The following is a 21,610-nucleotide window of genomic DNA, read 5'->3' as shown; positions in this document are numbered from 1 at the left end:
AGGGAAAAATAAGCCAGGCTTGGGACTTGAGATAGGACAGGGAGGGGCAAATCATACATGGTCACAGGCAAAAGGCAGACTCATTAGAGGAAGGAAAAAAGAACATAGATTTATGACAGACACTAACAAAAACATTTAACAGGGTAGGACAGTGATAAGCATTGCCACATCTAGAGAAGACCTTGCTCAAACCCCTCCCTTTTTCCTGGGCTCAGTTCTGATCCCATTATCTCTACCTCCTCCTTCCAGCTGCGTAGGGGGCAGGGAATGGGGGGTGTAGTCAGTGCTACTGCTTCTTCCATCTTCGATGGGGGCAGCTTCTGGAACTTCTTCCTCCTGCTCCATCATGGTCCCCCTGTCACAGGAGACAGTCCTCCACAAACTTTCTCCAGTGTGAGTCCCTCCCACAGGCCACAGCATTCCCCACACTGCTCCGGTGTGGGTCACCAACTTTCTCCAACTGGAGTCCCTCCCACAGTCTGCAGCCTTTCTCAAGCTGCTCCATCGTGGGACACTCCCACATACTGCAGTCCTCCCAGTGCCAAACTACAACAGCAGGAGCTACTTCTTCCCACTAGGCCACGGCCTTCTTTGGGCACAATCACCTTAGTTGTCCATGCAAAGTCCCTCACAGGCCATAAATCAGTATCTGTTCCACTATAGACCTTCATGGGTGGCAGGGGAGGCCACTGTGCCGTCTCACCACAGGATACAGAGGAGTCTCTGCTCCAGCTGAAGCCTTCTCCCCTGCTACGAAAAAAATCCCACCACTCACTCAAACCCACGACATCCCATGAGGACCAGGGCTTGTGAATATAAGGCTGTTGCTATCTGTCTATACAGGGCCTCATGCACTTGATCTTCCTAGTCGGGTGGGCTGTAGCAGAAACCCGCTATAATGTTAGCTGTTTCTGCCCTCCCTTTAATCCTGACCCATAAACCTTCAGTTGGCTCCTCGCTCATCCCCAGTGCATCCTCCATACACTCCAACCAGCTAGTGACATAGAGGGCAACACCCCTCTCCTCATTTCCCCTGTCTGTCCTTCCTGAAGAACCTGTATCCTACCATTGCAACACTCCAACCACAGGAGTCATCCCACTATGTCTCCATGATGCTAATAAAATCATAGCTCTGCAGATGTGCACATCTCCAACTCCTCTTGGTTATTCCCCATGTTATATGTGTTCACATAAAGGCCTTTAGGTTGGGCTCTCAATGAAGCTGACTTACTGGCTGGAACTCCTCTGTTTTCCTCTTCAGGTACTCTCCTGTTGATCTGTGATCCTTTTCCAGGCTCTGGGCATCTATTGCTGGCATTGGCATCAAGCTGGTAGGAGTGGGATGGATTGAGGTTCCTCTTCCCCAGCAACTTTAGTTTAAAGTCCACTTCACCAGCTTGGCAAGCCTACGACTGAAGATGCTCTTCCCCATCTGATGGAACCCGTTACACCCCAATAGACCAGGTTTCTCAAAGCAAGTCTTGTGGTCTAAGTAGCTGAACCCATGGCTGTGGCACTAGCCCTGTAACCAATTATTGATTTGCCAGATTCGACTGGCCCTTTTAAACTCCTTCCCTTTGACCAGGAGGACTGATGAAAAATCTACCTGTGCTCCAGAGACCCTTAGTGCCCCTCCCAGGGCTCTGTAAGTGTAAGAGACTGAACTGTGAACTGTTCATCTCAAGGATTGCCTGCCTACAAGATTGCCTGCCTAAAAGATTGCCTGCCTACAAAGATTGCCTGCCTGCAAAGATGATTGCAACATCATGGAGGCCTCCGGCTTGAGAAAAGCATTGCATGTGCGCATGTAGAGACATGCAAGTATGTTTCTTCTGCTGATCACACAAAAGTCATGGGATAGATGAAATCTAAAGCATGTAGACAGTGCATGAGATGTGTGCACACGTGATGGACAGTGCTCTGTGGGGCAGGGTTTGGCTGCTCTCAGCAAAACCCCCAGCACTGCACAATTGATAGAAGGAGACGTGCTGGAACTTGTCGGCCACAGGCCTTGGAAAGAACTTTGTTTAGAAGAAACAGAGTTCTGGCTCAATATTTACATAAGAATCATGGGTGGGTGAGGCTGTAAAAAACAATCACCCAGTAAAAGAGGAGCTATTGTCTCTGTTCAAGATAGATTGTTGTAGATAAAGTGGGTGCTTGGAGGAATACCTTTGGCATTGGCCAATCTGTGAATGTATAATGTGGAATGTAAGCCAATCAGTCTTTGGCATGTTCTGAAGAAACCAAATAGTTTGTAACATGTCATCCAGGAACTAGTATAAAGGTATGTGAAGAATCATAATATGACTGACATTCTGCTTGCATCAAGCTGTGTCCCGTCTCTCAATCACGGCAGTGCTCTATAAAAAGATCGTGAAAACAAGATATGGTGTGCATCTCTTGCAGTTACCTTAATAAAACAGTTTGAATCCTAGAATATTATTTTGATTTTAGTTTAAAAATATGATTTTGATTTAACATGAAGCTACAGTAGCTATGAGAATATAAAGTACACTGAGGCCCTTAGGATTAAGCAACTACTATGCTGTGTGCCTTGAACACTATAACAATCGTTATGGACTGTGAATTAACACAATAGGTACTCATTATGAACCATGACTTGAAACAATATGTACCAGAAGAAACTGGTTTGGTTGGGAAGATCGGCCAAAGGAGAAATGAGCATTAGCCAAAGATATAATGACCATGCGCAAGGATGGAGTTCAATCAGCGGACACAGTGATGAAGACTATCGACGACCACCAGAGGACCCCTGTCCAATATAACCACACATGCGGTAGAGACATTTGTATATGATAATAATATCCAGGAAATAACATGAATATGTTAATCATTGCCCTCCCCCCCATTCTATTTAAATCAATCAGTAAAGATGACCAATGATTTCTGTAAAATAGGAATATAGGTAAGGTGAGGTAACTGAAAGCCAATCATTATTAAGGTCAACTTAAACTTTATGAATTTTGTTGATCTTATGTAAGTATGACTCTGCTGAAAAAGTGTATAAATATGTTGTGCTCTGTACCTGTCGGCGAACACGTCTTTGGCGGAGTTATGCCCCCGTGTTCCCCAGCGCTGGAATAAAGAAGTGCCTGCTTATCTGCTTTGTGTAGATAAGTTCTATTCGCAATTGCGACCGCTTACATATCCACCACTAAAGAACTGAAGACTGAGGACTTACAGGTTGTCGTGGGTCTATGGTGGTGGCTATCCTTGCTATTCTATCCCAATTGCTTGCTTGATTTCTGCCTTTTCATTCCATTCTATCCTATCACTACTATTTTTCTTCTTTTGATAAGTAAAACCATTCTGGGTATATGGCATTTTACCTTGTTTGTGTCTTAATCTCGCTCTTGGGATCATATTGGAACCTCCCCCAACACTGGATTGGGACAGTAAGCCTTCTTGATACTTCTCAGGCTGCTCATGTATCATTGGTGCCCACGTGAAACACAGAAGTGGATAATATTGGGTGGGCTATACAAGGCTCAGTAGTCTCAGTGACATCCCTGATATCAGCCCCTGGTACCTCTCTAGAGAGTACAACAGGTTGGTAGATGAGTGCCTCCATACATATCTAAAGAGAGTTGCCTACTACTATCACTCATCACCTTTTCTTAGTTGCACTGGTTGTTATATGGGGAGCGGACCAGGCTGCCTTACTCAGCTCCAGCATCTCTCCTGATGTGACAGGTCTTTTCAGTCTGCAGAGCAGTGAAGTGGTTCTGTAAAGGCACCTTAAGCTTTGGGGGAATTCTCCTCCTCCTGCAGCTCCTTCACGTTGCAAGTTTTCATTCTTCCTCATTATTGGCCTACCTCCCTTCTGTGTGTGCCAGTGGGAGAGTTTTGGCTGTTTGGCTGTGGGCTGTGGGTCCACTGCAGATTGTACTTGGAACCAGCTATCTAAGTCCTTCTCAGACTCCCTGATGTCACATAGTCTTCTCACCGCCTCCTGCAGCTCAGCCACCTGCTGCAGGAGGTCCTCCACCTGGTCACACCTTTTGCAGGTGTTAGCGGTTGCAATCGCGAATACAACTTATCTACACACAGTAGATAAGCAGGCACTTCTTTATTCCAGCGCTGGGGAACACGAGGGATAACTCCGCCAAAGACGTGTTCATCAACAGGTACAAAGCACAACATATTTATACACTTTTTCAGCAGAGTCATAGTTACATAAGATTCATAACGTTTAAGTTGACCTTTATAATGATTGGCTTTTAATTACCTCACCTCACCTATATTCCTATTCTACAGAAATCATTGGTCATCCTCACTAATTGATTTAAATAGAATGGGGGGGAGGGCAATGATTAGCATATTCATGTTATTTCTTGGAAATTATTATCATATGCAAATGTCTCTAACGCATGCGTGGTTATACTGGATGGGGGTCTCTGGTGGTCGTTGATAGTCTTCATCACTGTGTCTGCTGATTGAACTCCATCCTTGTGCATGCTCACTCCATCTTTGGTTAACATTCACCTCTCCCTTGGCCGATCTTTCCAACCAAAACCAGTTTTCCTCAGGTACCTATTGTTTCAAGTCAAGATCCATAACCAGTACCCATTGTGTTAATTCAGAGTCCATGACGATTCTTATAATGTTCAAAGCACACAGCATACCATTTACTTACTCCTAAGGGCCCTAGTGTACTTCACACTCTCATAATTACTGTAGCTTCATATTAAATCAGAATCATATTTTAAACTAAATCAAAAGAATATTCAGTTTTATTAAGGTATTTACAACACAGGCAGGTCTGCTGCCTGTCCCTACCCCAGCCACTTCATGTAGTCTGAAGTCTGCACTGCAGCCTTTTCCTTCATCAGCCCCTTATGAGTTGAGGCACTGCCCACTGATTATATAATCTATAATTATATATTAATTATCCTATTATATAGTAAAGTGTTATTTTTTCCACTCTGTGTTGTACATAATATGAAAAAGAGTTAATCACCAGTATTTTAATGTTCTTATTGTGGTGAAAACACAGAGTTCTATTAAGAGAGGAAAGTTTTCCATTAAAATGGAAATGTTACAGAATTTCATTGTCAGTGCCACTAGAACTAGAAAATAATCTTTTGGAGCTTCATCTTATTTTTGTATGCTATAATAGCTTAAATTGGTTGGCAACAATGTAATGAAATTGGAGCTATAAACAATGCTGCTATGGCATAATAAAGCCTCTGCATTCTAATCTATGCCTTTTGGCCATGCAGAGCTTTTAGTTGTCTAATTCAGGTGTTAGAAACACAAGAAATGTTAAACACTTTATAGTTGATCTTTCATTTTTCTTTTGCCGTGAAATGTCTCAAGAAGAATCATATTAAGAATAGTATAACGCGTATTGTTACACACAGAGCATGTCTGTACTCATGCCAGTATCTACATCATGTTTTCAACTGTAAACATTTGCATAAGTTTCAAGAAGCCAACTGGTAATGTTCCACTGGAGAACAAGAGAGAAAGTTCACTGTATGCAGTTCAGTGTTGTCAGTCAACATCAACTCCTCTAAATATCAAATGTCTGTTGAATCATTTAAGAAGTATCATGATTTATTATAGTCACAAAGAAAGTTGCATGCCTATCAGGGCAACAAACTAATGTATTACAGACAGTAGTTAGAAATAAATGTTTGAGGATTTTTGATGTAAAAAAATCCCATATGTCATTTGTAAGACTCTTCCTTCTTCAAAGTGACTGTTCCTATAATGCAAAAGGGAATTGTAGGAAAATTATGATTTGCCATTGGTAAAGAAACTCTTTCCCGTTAAGATGGTAAGACACTGGAACAGCTGCTCAGAGAGGTTGTGGACTCCAACCCTGGGCATTTTCAACACTTGATTGAGCAAGGCCTTGAGCAGCATGATCAAACTTTGAAGTTAGATCTGCCTTGAGCAGATTGGGACTACAGAACTCCAAAGTGTTAGGTTACATGAGAAATGGCTCATCTGCACATGCCCAAGGGAGCACTGGGGAACAAACCTTAGAGACTGGAAGGGAATATTGCCTAGCAGTTTGGGATATTATAGGATGCAGGGGAAAGCATAATGTATGCATCTGTGTGTTGCTGTGTGTAAGGGGGAGTCTGCACCAGCATCTGGAGTGGTCCTTCAGCCTGGGGGCTTATGTGCCCAGGTCCCAGCAGCTGGAGAGGTCTAAGATCCAGGGTATTCTACTGGGCAGACTGAGCACCTGACTCAGTTTATAGGGGATCCAAACTTATGCATACATGTGTGTTCCACTAATAGGCGTTTATCTGCCAGAGAGGAGAACAAGATGAAGCCATTGATGCTTTTTTGTATTTACCCCAAAGTGAAAAGTACTACATTTCACTTTCAATCAACATCAACCAAACTTCATATTTAACACAGCAGCTCTCAGGAAGGAGACAGGGAGCAGGGTGTGAAGGTGAGAAGGAAACAAACCTTTTTCACAGTCATAACAACAGTTTTGAAGATATAATAACTAATTGTACCGAGCTCTCATTTCTAAGTACCATGAAACTAAACAGCTATGGAAAATCTATAAATGATAGCACTGTAGAGATGCACTCACAAGTTTCTCTACTCAGATTACAGACGTACCTTACATATTTTCTACAGACCAGTTGTCATAAACATCTTTTTACAGGCTATTGTTCATATTTTACAAATGTGAATCTTGCTGCAGTGGTTTAAAATATAATCCTGAGCTGTCTATACTAACTTTCTGACAGGCCTTATGCTTCTGTAAGACAAAAAGCACAAATGTCTGACTGCACTTCCACCATCTCAATTCAAATTCCAGAAATGTCACTAAAACCTGTCAATGTTGTCCTCCAATATTGCATGCCAATACATGCTGGAGAACATTACCTGTATAATCCTTAAGATCAGCTGGCTGTGGTCTCTCATTTCCGTGGAAAGAACTGCGTTCATGCCATGTTGCCCTCAGAATTATAAACACAAAGAATTATAAACACAAAGAATTATAAACACAAAGAGTTCAATGAGCAGTTCCCACAAAGTTTTAACATGCTTTGCCACCTAGCTCGCTTTAAAGTCTCAACCTTAACCTAGCAATGAAACCTTAGCCTCTCAGAAAAGAACAAAAACCCCACATATTAAAAGCAAATTATCTCACAGTCTAGGTAAAGGTGAAGGAATCAAATTTACATGCCAGGGAAGAGAAATCACTTTCACTAATCGTGTGATGTGAAAATGGGAATTCAACAAATAAAATTAAAAAAAAAAAAAAAAAAAAAAGACAACATCTTGCCACATTGGGGATACTAAGCAGATGATTAACATCTCATGCAGAAATCAATTCAACAGAACTACAGGTAGTGTAATACCAGCATTCCCCCTGCCTTTATGTAGCACACTGTTTCAGTACTACATTGTCAGGATTTAAGTGTTGCTTCTTTAGACTGCATTTGCAAAATGCTGGCAACACTGTAGAATAATTTTTATATTTATTTACAAACTCTTGCTGAATAAAACACAGTTGCTCAGGAGAGTATAAGCAATCTAATGGTTATTTTGCCAATGTTTATCAGCTATGGGCAACTTGATAAACAATTATCTACAGTCTGACAACCTGTATCTCAGAAACTTTTGATACCTACATACCATCAGAGTTATTCACAGCCCTTTCAGATAGTAAATTTCATTTTATCCCCACAGTATGCAAATATAGGAAAATGGTGTGATTTACAGATGGGAAATCAAACTACAGAAGGGGACAAATTATTCAGGAGACCCCAAATGAAGCAGCAAGATTCTTTCAGTTTTTATGTCCATAATCAACGACTTAGATCTAATGCCTGCTTACGCATAGTCCCTGCCTATACCTGTTTGGTTCAGAGGTATTACTCTATCTGATTTCTAAGTCCTTAGAAGCATCTCCTCCTAAGGTAAAACTGAGCAAGGCAAATATTACAAGAAACATTGGGGAAGATATCCCACTTCTTCCTCATTTCCCTGTCTTCTGCCTTCCCAGATGCATTGTACCACCACTGAACAAAGTGCTAGAGAATTAATTCAGTAAAGCAGTGGGTGATTGTCGAGTGATATCCAATTGACCACTATTAGTCCAATCATGTTTAATATATTAAACTCTTACGATTTGGATACAGTAATAGTGGGCTGCACCTTCAGTTTAGTCCTGCTCATGAACTAACATGGCCACTCTTTGGTTGTGTTCATTGAGAAACTAAAATGACTAGCTATTTAAACAGTGCAGTTTATTTAAGCAACAGATATAGAGGTACTTATGATTGCCAGCAATAAATACACTGTCTGCAAAGCACATGCAAATAAGAGTAAACACAAAGCATGCAACAAAATTATAAACAATACAGCCTGGCTATAAATATGGAAAAAAGAGACTCTCTAGAGATATTTCTAAGTTCCTAAGTCTTACCCAAAGGTGTCCCTATGGGGGGGGAAGAGAGGCTCAGCCTGTTGACTGGTCCCAGAAGTCAACACAATGGTGTCTTCCCCACTTTCCCCTATTCCTTGGGCTATTTTTATAATACTTTTACCTTCAAGGTGGAGTTTGAGTGAATTTAGTCCTAAATACCTTTATTATGATTGGTGTAAAATTCTCTTGCCACACATTTAAAGGTATAGATTATGAAAAACTCAGGGCACAGACTCAAAGAGGAGTGGTTGCACCTTAGAGGTGGGTAGCCTTTGGAATGGAGATTTGTTTTAGTATTTTAATCATCTCAAAGGCGGCCCCCTTTGAGAAGCTTCTCGAAGCTCCCCCAGCTCCAAGTCAGCTCCACCTCTATTTGGAAATTGAGCCAATCAGCTACGCCTCTGCAATAATGTATTTAAGAAGGGATGTGGTGACAAGCAGGGGTACGTTCGAGGAGGAGCTGTGGCAGCTGCGTGGACACCAAGGTCAGTGGAGGAACGGAGGAAGAAAGGAGGGCGGAGGTGTGCCAGAGCAGAGACCCCCCTGTATCCTGTGGTGAGATGGCAGGGCGGCCCCCCCCTGCCACCCATGAAGATCTACAGTGGAGCAGACGTTAATTTGTGTGGCCTGTGTTTCTTTTTACCTGGCTGAGAAAAGTCCTGTGCCCGAAGAAGGCCAAGGTCTTGTGGGAAAAAGGTAGACCCTGCTGCTGTAATACAGCACTGGGAGGATTGCAGCATGCAGGGGTGCCCGCGCTGGAGCAGCTCGGGAAGGGCTGCAGCTGTGGGAGAGAGACTCCTGTGGAGGACTCTGTTCTGGGAGAGGGGGACTACGACGGAGCAGGAGGAGCGAGTTCCAGGAGCTTCCCCCCGCCCAACGAAGATGGAAGAAGCAGCAGAACTGCCTGCACCCCTCATTCCCTGCCCCTGTCCCGCTGGGGGAGGAGGTAGAGATATCAGGAGCAGAACTGAGACTGGGAAGAATAGAGGGGTGGGGAGAAGGTCTTCTCAAGATGTGGCAGTGCTTCTCACTGTCCTACTTTGTTGCGTGTTTTAAGTGTGTCTGTAATAAATGTATGGATTTTTTTTCTTCCCCTAATGAGTCTGCCTTTTGCTCATGACCATCTGTGGTGGTTGGCTGCTAACCCGGCTCAGACCACTACAATAATGACATTATAATGAGCAAAGCTCAGACAAGGGGAAGCATTTCATCAAAATCTGATGGGAGGTTGGCTCAGGGTGGCAAGTATGCAGTATATGAGTTCTGTAGTACCATCTCATTCCTGTATCTGCTGTATCATCACAGGGAGTGATCGTGAAGTCTTCAATCCACTTCACCCCCTCACATTGCTTTGCAAACAATATTGTCCCAGGAATCACAAATGATGTGGTGGATTCTTCACATACTAGCTGCAGCTGTATTCTACCCTAGAAGCCTTCTGATTTTATACTTCTCCTTAATGTGCAAACGATGCTGTATTTTGGTCATCTTAGTAATTATTCCACATTATTTCCTATTGCTAATATAAAAGATAGCCTATTTCATGTTGGCAATTCATTTTCCATGAAAAAAAAAAAAATTTAAAGAACCCAGCTCTAATGAGGTAGGACACGAAATGTAAACAGTAACTGATTTCCTTTGCTTCCAAATAGTGTTGAGCTTAGATACAATATTTTATAGGAAGAAATAGAAGCTATTGTGTTGCCTAGACCTATTTCTTTGAAGTTTTTGACTGTAAGCTGATAGAAAGTTAATGATGCAACAGTTACTCAAAAAAGCTTTTTTAATAAGTATATTCTACTCTACTACTCTACCCGGGAATGTTCCCTGCTCTAACTGCTTTTCTTCAAATCTATCTGTCAATTATTCCACGATGTATACAAACACCAAGAACCCAATCTACCTTCAAGTTACAGGACAAAAAAGCATGCAGCAGGGAATGTCTTACTTACAAATAGGAGAAATTGACTGTAGATTATAGAAAATAAAAAGCAGAGATAAGTAGAAAGCAGACCTACATTTTCACGCACTTCCCCTAACACATGTCCCAGGCCCACCTACTGCCAATTCTGTCTGCTGCCGTAGAATAACATATAAAGTGGGTTGGGCATCTGGTCGAGGTTTTCCTTAGCCACTCATGTTGCTTCCGAGCAGATGACATAAGTCAAATAGCACGTAAGAATGTGAAAGGAACAGTATCACTGGCAAAGCAATAACCTGAAGAGATGTTGTGGTTTGAGCCTACTCAGCAGCTAAATGCCACACAGCCGCTCACCCACCCTCCCCCCACTTGGGAATGGGGAGGGAATCGGAGGGGCAAAGGGAGACTCGTGGGTTGAGCTAAAAACAGTTTAATAATAGTAACAGAATAATACACTGACAGCAATATCAGTAGGTAATGTACAATACAGCTGCTCACCACCTGCCGACTGACACCCGCCTGCTCCCAGCCAGCAATCCCAAACACAAAGCCACCACAGCAACACTCCCAGCCCTCTCCTGCCTTTATATGGTGAGCATAACATCACATGACATGGAATATCAGCCAATCCCAGCCCAGCCCTCCAGCTGTGCTCCCCCCGCCCCGCACACAGGTGAGGGCACTAGGACCTGGGGAGCCCCTGGAGTCTCAGTGTGCAGCAGCACTCCTCCAGCTACTAAAACAAACAGGAACTCTATTCAAGCCCAAACCAGGAGAGTATCCACCCCTTATTCCATATCATTTTACATTATGCTCACATTTCATATTTCTAATACATTATTGTTATTTACAATCCTCTTCCTTGGTCATAGACATACGCATACAGATGTCATTCCCTCAGTCCATGGTCCATCATTGCAGGATGTATCATGAGTTGACTTGGTCCATAGCTTCAGATTCCACCTGTCAGTCCCTTCAAGCAGGAGGAGCAATGCTCAGTCAGTAGGGCAGAGGTGTTCTTGGACTTGACAGGAGGATGGCATGCAGTCTCTGTTGCAGCTGGAGCTGATGCATCTGATGGTGTCTGTATTCACAGTCTGCGGCAGTCGCTGGGCATCAGTTGCTGGAACCAGTCCTATTTTCACCCACGTTCATGTTTGCCATAACAAAGCATTGGTAGGGTGGTGTGGTGACTAATCTAATACAGCTTATTGGCTATTTTCACCTAACATTAAGACCCCTTGAGGTACACATCGGACTTCCTCGACCTTCTGCATTACCCACCAAGTGCACCCGGGTCCTTGGGCAAAGGTAATCCCACGTATGGGCTTACCTTTACCTGAAGGAGGTATAACCCAGACGGTCTTCCCCAGCATGTTTTTAGGGTGCACTACCAGGACTCTGTCTCCATCTACAATATGCAGAACGTTTGACTGCGCAGGGCCAGCCTGGTTGGCAGATCCTCTAGTATTGTCTAACCAGGTGGCCTTTGTTAAATGTGTGTCCCAATGCTTAAAAGTTCCACCTCCCATTGCTCTCAGCATGGTCTTTAGTAACCCATTACACCGCTCAATTTTCCCGGAGGCCGGGGCATGACAGGGGATATGATATATCCACTCAATGCCATGCTCTTTTGCCCAGCTGTTTATAAGATTATTTCGAAAACGAGTACCATTATCTGACTCAATTCTATCTGGGGTGCCATGCCGCCACAGGACTTGTTTTTCAAGTCCCAGAATAGTGTTCCGAGCAGTGGCATGGGGCACAGCATATGTTTCCAGCCATCCGGTAGTTGCTTCTACCATTGTGAGCACATAACGCTTACCATGCCGAGTTTGTGGGAGCGTAATGTAATCAATCTGCCAGGCCTCCCCATATCTATACTTTAACCATCTCCCTCCATACCAAAGAGGTTTTAACCGCTTGGCCTGCCTGATTGCAGCACATGTCTCACATTCATGGATAACCTGTGATATAATGTCCATAGTTAGGTCCACCCCTCAGTCACGAGCCCATCTATATGTTGCGTCTCTTCCTTGATGGCCCGAGGAGTCATGGGCCAAACGAGCCATAAATTTTTTGCCCTTATGCTGCCAGTCCAGATCTACTTCGGCCACCTTAATCTTTGCAGCCTGGTCCACCTGGTGGTTGTTTTCATGTTCTTCTGTTGCTCGATTTTTGGGTATATGAGCATCTACGTGGCGTACTTTCACAACCAAGTTCTCTATTCGACCAGCAATATCTTGCCACAAATCAGCAGCCCAGATGAGTTTGCCTCTATGCTGCCAACCACTCTGTTTCCACTGCCACAACCACCCCCCACAGGGCATTTGCCACCATCCATTAATCAGTGTAGAGATAAAGGACTGGCCATTTTTCTTGCTCAGCGATACTTAAGGCCAGCTGGATGGCTTTCACCTCTGCAAATTGACTAGATTCACCCTCTCCTTCAACAGCTTCTGCGACCCACCGCGTGGGGCTCCACACAGCAGCCTTCCACTTCCGATGTTTCCCTACAGTGCGACAGGACCCATTGGAAAATAAGGCATATTGCTTCTCATTATCCGGAAGTTCATTATATGGCGGTGCCTCTTCAGCTCGGGTCACCTCTTCCTCTGGTGACATTCCAAAGCCTTTGTTCTGTGGCCAATTTGTAATTACTTCTAGTATTCCTGGGTGGTTGGCGTTTCCTATTCGAGCCCACTGTGTGATGAGCACGACCCACTTACTCCACGTAGCGTCAGTTGCATGATGTGTTGAGGGGACCTTCCCTTTGAACATCCAGCCCAGTACCGGCAGTCGGGGTGCCAAGAGGAGCTGTGCTTCTGTACCAATTACTTCTGAAGCAGCTCGGACCCCTTCATATGCTGCCAGTATCTCTTTTTCAGTTGGAGTATAAAGGGCTTCAGATCCTCTATATCCTCGACTCCAGAATCCCAGGGGTTGACCCCGGGTCTCCCCTGGTGCCCTCTGCCAGACTCCAGGTAGGGCCATTCTCCCTGGCTGCAGTGTAGAGCACATTTTTAACATCATGTCCTGTCCGAACTGGCCCAAGGGCTACAGCATGAACGATTTCTTGTTTAATTTGTTCAAAAGCTTGCTTTTGTTCAGGGCCCAATAAAAAGTCATTTTTCTTTCGGGTCACTTGATAAAGAGGGCTTACGATCTGACTGTAATTTGGAATATGCATTCTCCAGAAGCCTATCACACCTAAGAAAGCTTGTACTTCCTTTCTGCTGGTTGGTGGAGACATAGCCGTTATTTTATTAATCACATCCATTGGAATCTGACGATGTCCATCTTGCCATTTGATTCCTAAAAATTGAATCTCCTGTGCAGGGCCCTTGACTTTACCCCGTTTTATGGCGAAGCCAGCTCTCAAAAGAATTTTAACTATTTTCTTTCCCTTCTCAAAAACCTCTTCTGCTGTATTCCCCCATATAATGATGTCATCAATGTATTGTAAATGTTCTGGAGCTTCACCCTGTTCCAGCGCAGTGTGGATCAGTCCATGGCAAATAGTGGGACTGTGTTTCCACCCCTGGGGCAGTCTGTTCCAGGTGTATTGGACACGCCTCCAGGTGAAAGCAAACTGTGGCCTGCATTCTGCTGCCAGAGGGATGGAGAAAAAGGCATTGGTGATATCAGTTGTGGCGTACCACCTGGCTGCCTTTGACTCCAATTCATACTGAAGCTGCAGCATGTCTGGCACAGCAGCACTTAAAGGTGGTGTGACTTCATTCAGGCCCCGTTAGTCCACTGTCAGTCTCCACTCTCCATTAGACTTCCGCACTGGCCATATAGGGCTGTTGAAGGGTGAGCGAGTCTTGCTAATTACCCCTTGGCTCTCAAGTTGATGAATCAGTTGGTGGATGAGAACTACAGAGTCTCTGTTGGTGCGATATTGCCATCGGTGCACAGTCGTGGTAGCAATCGGCACCTGTTGCTCTTCAACCTTCAGTAGTCCCACAGCAGAAGGATCCTCTGAGAGCCCTGGCAGAGTGGACAGCTGTTTGATTTCTTCTGCCTCCGAGGCAGCTATACCAAAAGCCCACCGGTACCCTTTTGGGTCCTTAAAATACTCTCTTCGGAGATAATCTATTCCAAGAATACAGGGAGCTTCCAGGCCAGTCACAATAGGGTGCTTTTGCCACTCATTTCCAGTTAGGCTCAACTCAGCCTCCAACACAGTCAGCTGTTGAGAACCTCCTGTCACTCCTGAGATACAGATAGCCTCTGTTCCTTGGAAATTCGATGGCATCAGGGTGCACTGGGCACCAGTGTCCATCAAAACCTTATACTCCTGGGGATCCGATGTGCCAGGCCATCGAATCCACACAGTCCAGTAAACACGATTGTCCCTCTCCTCCACCTGACTGGAGGCAGGGCCTCTCTAATGCTGCTCATAGTATCCATTGTTGATGAAGGGGTTAGTGCGGTCTGTGCGAACCTCGGTCTCATCCTGGTTACTCACTTCTTGTAAGTACGACTCATAAGTTCTCCTCATAGGATCAGGAGCAAAGTCAATTCTTCTACGCTGTTTGGGTAACTGATTAGCTGAGACTGGAGCAGCACTTATCCTGGAAGAACCTTGATTTGTAGCCATTCTTCCTTCCAACTCTTGGACCCACTCTTAGAAAGTAGGTGGGTTTCCTGTCCCATTTCCTCATATCTTCTCCATGGTCACGCAGGTAATACCATAGGTTCCCCCGTGGTGTATACCGTCTCGCTTGAGTAGGGAATCATTTGCTCCTGATAGCCGAGACCTTAGTCTGTGGAGGTGGAGAGTAGGACATGTCCTCTTTGAGTTGTCGGACTTCTTGTGACAGTTTCTCCACAGCTGCGACGATGGAATGAGAGAGACTTTCTTCGTAGTGCCAGAGTCAGCGAGCCAAGTCATCCATAGTTGGCCCCTCTTCGTCTCTCCAGTCAAATACTGCTAGTGCATTCAAATGTGAAGATGGAGCACTCCGTATAAACTTCTGCCACATGGGCCGGCTGCATTGGACTTCATCTGGGTCTGTGGGTAGCCGCGCATCGTCTGGATCATAATAAACCATGTCCCGCACAGCCAGTTCCCTCAGGTATTGGATGCCTCTCTCCATGGCAGTCCACTTACTTAGATGACATGTAAGATCTTCCTTGAAGGGATATCTGTCTCTCACGCCTGACAGTAGTCGTCTCCAAAGGCTGAGCGTTTGTGTCTTTCTTCCAGTAATCTTGTCAATGCCTGCGTCCCTGGACAGGGATCCCAGTTGCCTGGCTTCTCTACCTTCTAATTCCACACTGTTGGCACCACTATCCCAGTATCGGAGCAGCCAGGTAAGGAGGTGTTCACCTGGATGGCGGCTGAAATCCTTTCTCATGTCTCGTAGTTCACTCAGGGATAGAGATTGGGTGATTACCACTGGCTCTGCCTCCTCCTCTTGTTCTTGTGACGGCCCTGGTTTATCATCATCTTTTACAATGCAAGGGGATTTTTTAGTGTATTTCTTCTTCTTTATGGGAGCAACTGATACTGTTGTGGATTGATGCTCCAGTTCACCCGCAGTACTTAACGTAGGGGTCAGATTGGCTGCATTGTCTGTCACCTGAGTTGGAGTGGCTGCAGTGTCAGGTGGATGTGTCAGAGTGGTTGCAGTGCCAGTTGTTTTGCTCTCAGATGCAGAAACCTCTTCCTTTTGAGGGTACTGCATAGTGGCAAGCAGTGTTCGGTAGGCATGGGCCAGGCCCCAGCATGTTGCAATGATCTGCGTTTCTCTTGAAGTGTCAGGATGACAGCACACCTTTTCTAAATATTTTTTTGCTAATTTCTCAGGATCCCGCACTTGTTCAGGGGTGAAGTTCCAAAACATTGGAGGTCCCCACTGTCCTAAGTACTTGCCCATGCTACCCCACACTCCCAACCACTCATAACTCTGCAACCCTGGGGTAGGCCTCTGGGTGGTATTCAGAAACAGTTACTTAATCCGACACAGAACCTGAACCACATTCAGGAACACTACAGCTTCCAGAAACAAGACAACAACGTTAATATGAGCATTCCATGGATATTCAGAGTTCTCAACATTCTCAAGTATACTTGCAAGAAGCTTGGAGAAGGGGAAGATGGAAAAAGGTATCTCCCCCTTGGGTGGGCTTTCCGAGGAGAAAAGGCGGAGGGTATAGTTACTAACCCACTCCAGTAGGTGCCCCATAACTCCCAGGACCGAAGATTTTATCATGCCATAAATTAGAGTTACATAATACAGCAAGGCAAAATCTTAATCCAATTCCCACGGGTAATAAGCAACAACATGGGGACTACATATGGTAAGTAATGTGATGTATAACACAACTGCAGCAACAAAATCCACGATTTTAGGAGCCAAGCAAATGACATTATAACAGGATGGGCAGTCAGCATTATAACAAATTTGATAGTAGCCACAGATCAAATCTGTTATTATCTCAACCCTTCGTGCCCCATGTTGGGCACCAAAAAGGACTGTTGTGGTTTGAGCCTACTCAGCAGCTAAATGCCACAGAGCCGCTCACCCACCCTCCCCCCACTTGGGAATGGGGAGGGAATCGGAGGGGCAAAGGGGAGACTCGTGGGTTGAGCTAAAAACAGTTTAATAATAGTAACAGAATAATACACTGACAGCAATATCAGTAGGTAATGTACAATACAGCTGCTCTCCATCCGCCTGCTCCCAGCCAGCAATCCCAAACACAAAGCCACCACAGCAACACTCCCAGAAGTGGCAGCCTCTCCCAGCCCTCTCCTGCCTTTATATGGTGAGCATAACATCACATGACACGGAATATCAGCCAATCCCGGCCCAGCCCTCCAGCTGTGCTCCCCCCGCCCCCACACACAGGTGAGGGCACTAGGACTTGGAGAGCCCCTGGAGTCTCAGTGTGCAGCAGCACTCCTCCAGCTACTAAAACAAACAGGAACTCTATTCCAGCCCGAACCAGGACAAGAGAATAGAAATAAATCCAATGGAAAACAAGTACATTGAAGACACATGCAAGAACAGAAGATCCCTTAGAGGAGGATGGAGGTTATTAAGAATGTGAGTAGTAGACCATCTTGACCAGTTCTCACTGACAACAGAAAAAACAGATGCTCTTCAGGGTACACGCCTACCTTTTCCATTTCATATTCATTTACAGACCATTGTCTGTGATTTTTTTTAACCCTTTTTGAACCTGTTGGTGCTGTAAAAGTTCACTGTCAAGTCTGGTTGTAAAAAGTGCTTTGTTTTATAAGTTTTAAATCATTTTCTTACTAGCTGTTTCCTATGAGTTCAGCAAGTGCCTCTAATTCTAGTCTTGTAAGACTTGACAAAAATAGTACTAACTGTATTTACCTTATCCATCATATTCATTATTTTGTAAGCCTTGATTATATCACCCCTAGTCTTCTATTCTACATAGACATTCTACCAGCTCTTTCAGACTTTTCTTGCAGGGCAGTTGCTCCATCCTTTAAATTATAAGACAATAGCATATTACACTGGAAAAAGAGACTGAAATAAGGTAAAATGCATCATTTCAGGGTTTTAAAAATTAATATTTCTGTATTTCCTAAGAAGAGGTGGTACTTCAGTCCAAGTTGGGGGAAGGGGAGGAGTTTCTATTTTGCAGAGACAGAAGAGACTGTTACAGAAAGTTTAGTTGTCTTGAAGTGCTTATTTAATAATAAATTAAAGTGTTGCATTTAATCTATTCATTGAAAAAAGTGTGCCCATGCATTTGACAAACAGAAATAACTATATAAAAATTCAAATATACATAAAATTTTATATACTATTTCCTGCATGTGTAGAAGCTATTTTTGTATGCAACAGAAATCATATAGAAAACACAATGTGGCTTTAAGCTACCTTGCTGCAAAAGAAACATTTTAATTAGAAAAACAATATGGTAATACTGAGATTCCTTAATTAAGAATAATTCATACAGTTTTTGAGTGGAAAAGAGTGCATAGTGCTTATGACAATGAATGGAAATGTATTTAAATTACTCTGGATTCTGAGATTTTTCCTGTGTGAATTTATCAATGTACCCATACTGGTTATAAAAAATGGAAAAAAGGAGGAAAAAAAAAGTCTTCATATGAAATAGTGGAGGGACTAATTCATCACAGAACCATACTTCCAGATATATGTCTAGACCTGTTCTGCAAATGCGAAGAGCTAACTAGATGATACATACATAGAAAGCCACATAGAAAGGTCCACAGCTGGAAATTGTCCAGGGAGGTAACCTAGCATGAAGATAGTCTCTGAGTGGGGAAACTGAGGAATGTTGACCCTTTTCAGTTTCAAGGAAAGGCTTAAGGTAAGACAGTCTTTCAAATTCCATATGGTTTGAGATCAGCTCTCTCTTACTTGCTTTCAGAACTGGAGTAGACTGACTAATCACTGATCACTGCTGTCACTTCTCCTAGAGGAAAGGATTAGAGGAAAGCAAATCAGCCCCAGTGAGGTAATCTGAATTAATCACTGGATCTCAGGAGCTGGCCTAATAGTAGGTTTATTACATAATGCCACCCCAGAGAGGATAGATGGCATAAATTCAGCACCTAAAGGAAGAGCATATTCCAGACAAATATGGAAGGCTTGTAAGTGCAGTCTGCTCTAACTGATGCACAGTGCAAAAGCACGAGATCTGACATTCCATTCTTTTTATTATTTTGAGAATTCACAAGTACTTTAACACAACAGAAGCAGATGTTAATTAAAAAAAAAAAAAAAAAAGTTGCCAATCAAGTGCATAAAAGCAGCCTTTCATTCTATGCACAGAAATTTTTAAAAATACTCTTCTGAAAAATTTAGAAAGATATATCTTTACAGATTAACAAAGATCACTTATGTCAGTGAAACTTATGTCAGTGAAGTCCTCCATTAATCGCCTTGTGTAGCAGATCGAGCTGCTACAACGCATTAATCAAACATCCTGGGATGATCTTCCCTTTCATGCCTGAACGGGCGAAAATGTGCCACTTGAACGTTTACGCATTTTTCACTAGGGGGAGCCAAAATCTCTAAGTATGCCGTTTAGGTACCAACACTTCGAAGTTTTCAATTCAGTTCTATGTTCGCAGCTGCTGTGGTACAGCTAAACGTCGTACTTCAGGAATATTTTACTATTACTATTATTCTTATTTTTATATATTATTGCAGGATAAAAAGGATGAAATTAAAAAGATACTAGTCTTGTCCTGCCGATACAAGTTTACAGGAATTCAGTCAGCTGAACTTAAATTCTTGGTATGTAGCAACAAGATACACATTTGTGTTTTAGTACTAGTAAGGAAGTTACTTTACATCTAATCATCTCACATACTAATTCATGCTCAGAACATGGCTGTCTCAGTGTCACTGTTCTCAGTGAGAGGATAAGCCAGAACCCACACTAACTTTATAGTGCATTGATAATACTTGCTAGTGAATATGCATATTTAAGACTCAATTTCTCTGAGGACTCAAGGCAAAGCAAGGATCGTGATTATATGGAAGAAAAAAAAGGTGTGAGGAAGAACATAACAAACTAAGGAGTAAGTCTTTCCTCATTCAACAATTACATTTCAGAGAAAGATTTTGTATAGGACCTCAGAGCAGATGAGGAATTTTAGAACAGAACCAGCCATGATGCACAGTTAGTGCAGCTTGGCTGGGATGTACACTTTGTAGTAACCTGAAGACAGTATTCGCCAAGCAAGTATACATGAAACTACAGTACTAAACCATGGTCAGAACCATGAACCATGAACTCTGCCAAATAAATTTATATATAGGAAATTACTCAAGGATCATGCAAGACAGGGTATAAGAGGTCATACATAGCTCATGAGCCTGTTTGATGTAGTTCACAGAAAGCTACAGAAGACAGTTAAATTTCTACCTTGATGTAAATAGTATATGCAATGATTCTAAAGCATTCACCAGGGCTTATGCCTGCCGTGTAACCTGCACCCGTTTTTTACACACCAATAATTACACACAGTAAATATTGGGCTACTTGATTAACAAATGTACCTTTAATGTACCTTTAAAAAGGTACATAGGGAAGTTGATGACTCTTGTAAGTCTTGACTTACAAGAAAGTAGTTTTAAGACAGTTGAGCTGGTTTTGCCTAATAGAAGGCTTTATTATCACAACACTAAATCTATTATGAAGGTCACATTATTCCCATACTAAACTGTAGAGATATTTGCAAGATTTTATATTTTTATAGCATCAATTTGATTTGTAATTAAAACAACATCAGTTTCTGTACTGGCTGATATGTAATACAAGATTTCTAACACGGTGAAATGCATTTGGTCTCATTCAAATCTCTTAGTAAAAAAGGTGTTCTATTCAAATTTGCTTTCATTCCTTCTAACTCAGGGAGGGGCAAAAGCAGATAAAGAGAGAGTTTACTAAAGGCATATCAGCTCAAGTGGCAGGGACTAAAGAATGACATGTTCAGGAAGTAAAAGCTTATTATCATACTCAGGGAGGAGGGATGGGGATGGTGGCAGGGTATATTTATTTTTTAGATCAAATGAATATGTACTCTTTACATTTACTTGGAATAAATAAAGTAATTATTCAGAGAAGCATTTTTCCTATCTTTTATTCTATTTTTAAAAAATTGTTAAATAACAAATTCAGTATGGATAAGCTATCAGCAATTTTATAGGTGTTAGTAGCTGATAAATGTGAAAATTTTTGTTCAGTCTGACCTTGATTTCCAACATTTCTTAGAAATGCACCTTTTTAATCTAGGATTTTAAACATTACAAAGGTGGGTTTTTTTACTCAACTAGGTACTGAGTAGTGCCAATTTTCATGGTGTTTCAGCAATTTTTGATAGCTCTGCTGAATTTACACATACCAAGTTCCTTAGTTCTCCAGAACCACATTTACAACTTCACACACACACACAATTTATTATGACAAAAGTGTACTTTATAAAAGCCTTTATACTTCAGTTACAGCAGCAAAAGAAGAATTTTAAGCTGAGCTTTGATTTGAAACTGGGGTTATTTTATTGATTTTAGGGCATATCATTGCTCTAAGATTTTCCCACCCGAGTTACCATTCTTGGATCCTATGTTTTGCCATAAGTAAGGCCTTTCACCATTTTTAAATTTATAATGACAAAAGCAGTGAAGTATCTAACATTTGAGTAGCATGATTGATGACTAATACAATTCTTAAACCTTTGTTTTGACATGGGTTTATGTAACAAATGATGCTTCAAAACATTACAA

The sequence above is a fragment of the Tyto alba genome, unplaced genomic scaffold (genome assembly GCF_018691265.1).
Source record: "Tyto alba isolate M040663 unplaced genomic scaffold, T.alba_DEE_v4.0 Super-Scaffold_13, whole genome shotgun sequence".
NCBI classification, from domain to species: Eukaryota; Metazoa; Chordata; class Aves; order Strigiformes; family Tytonidae; genus Tyto; species Tyto alba.
This window is presented reverse-complemented; position numbering follows the sequence as displayed.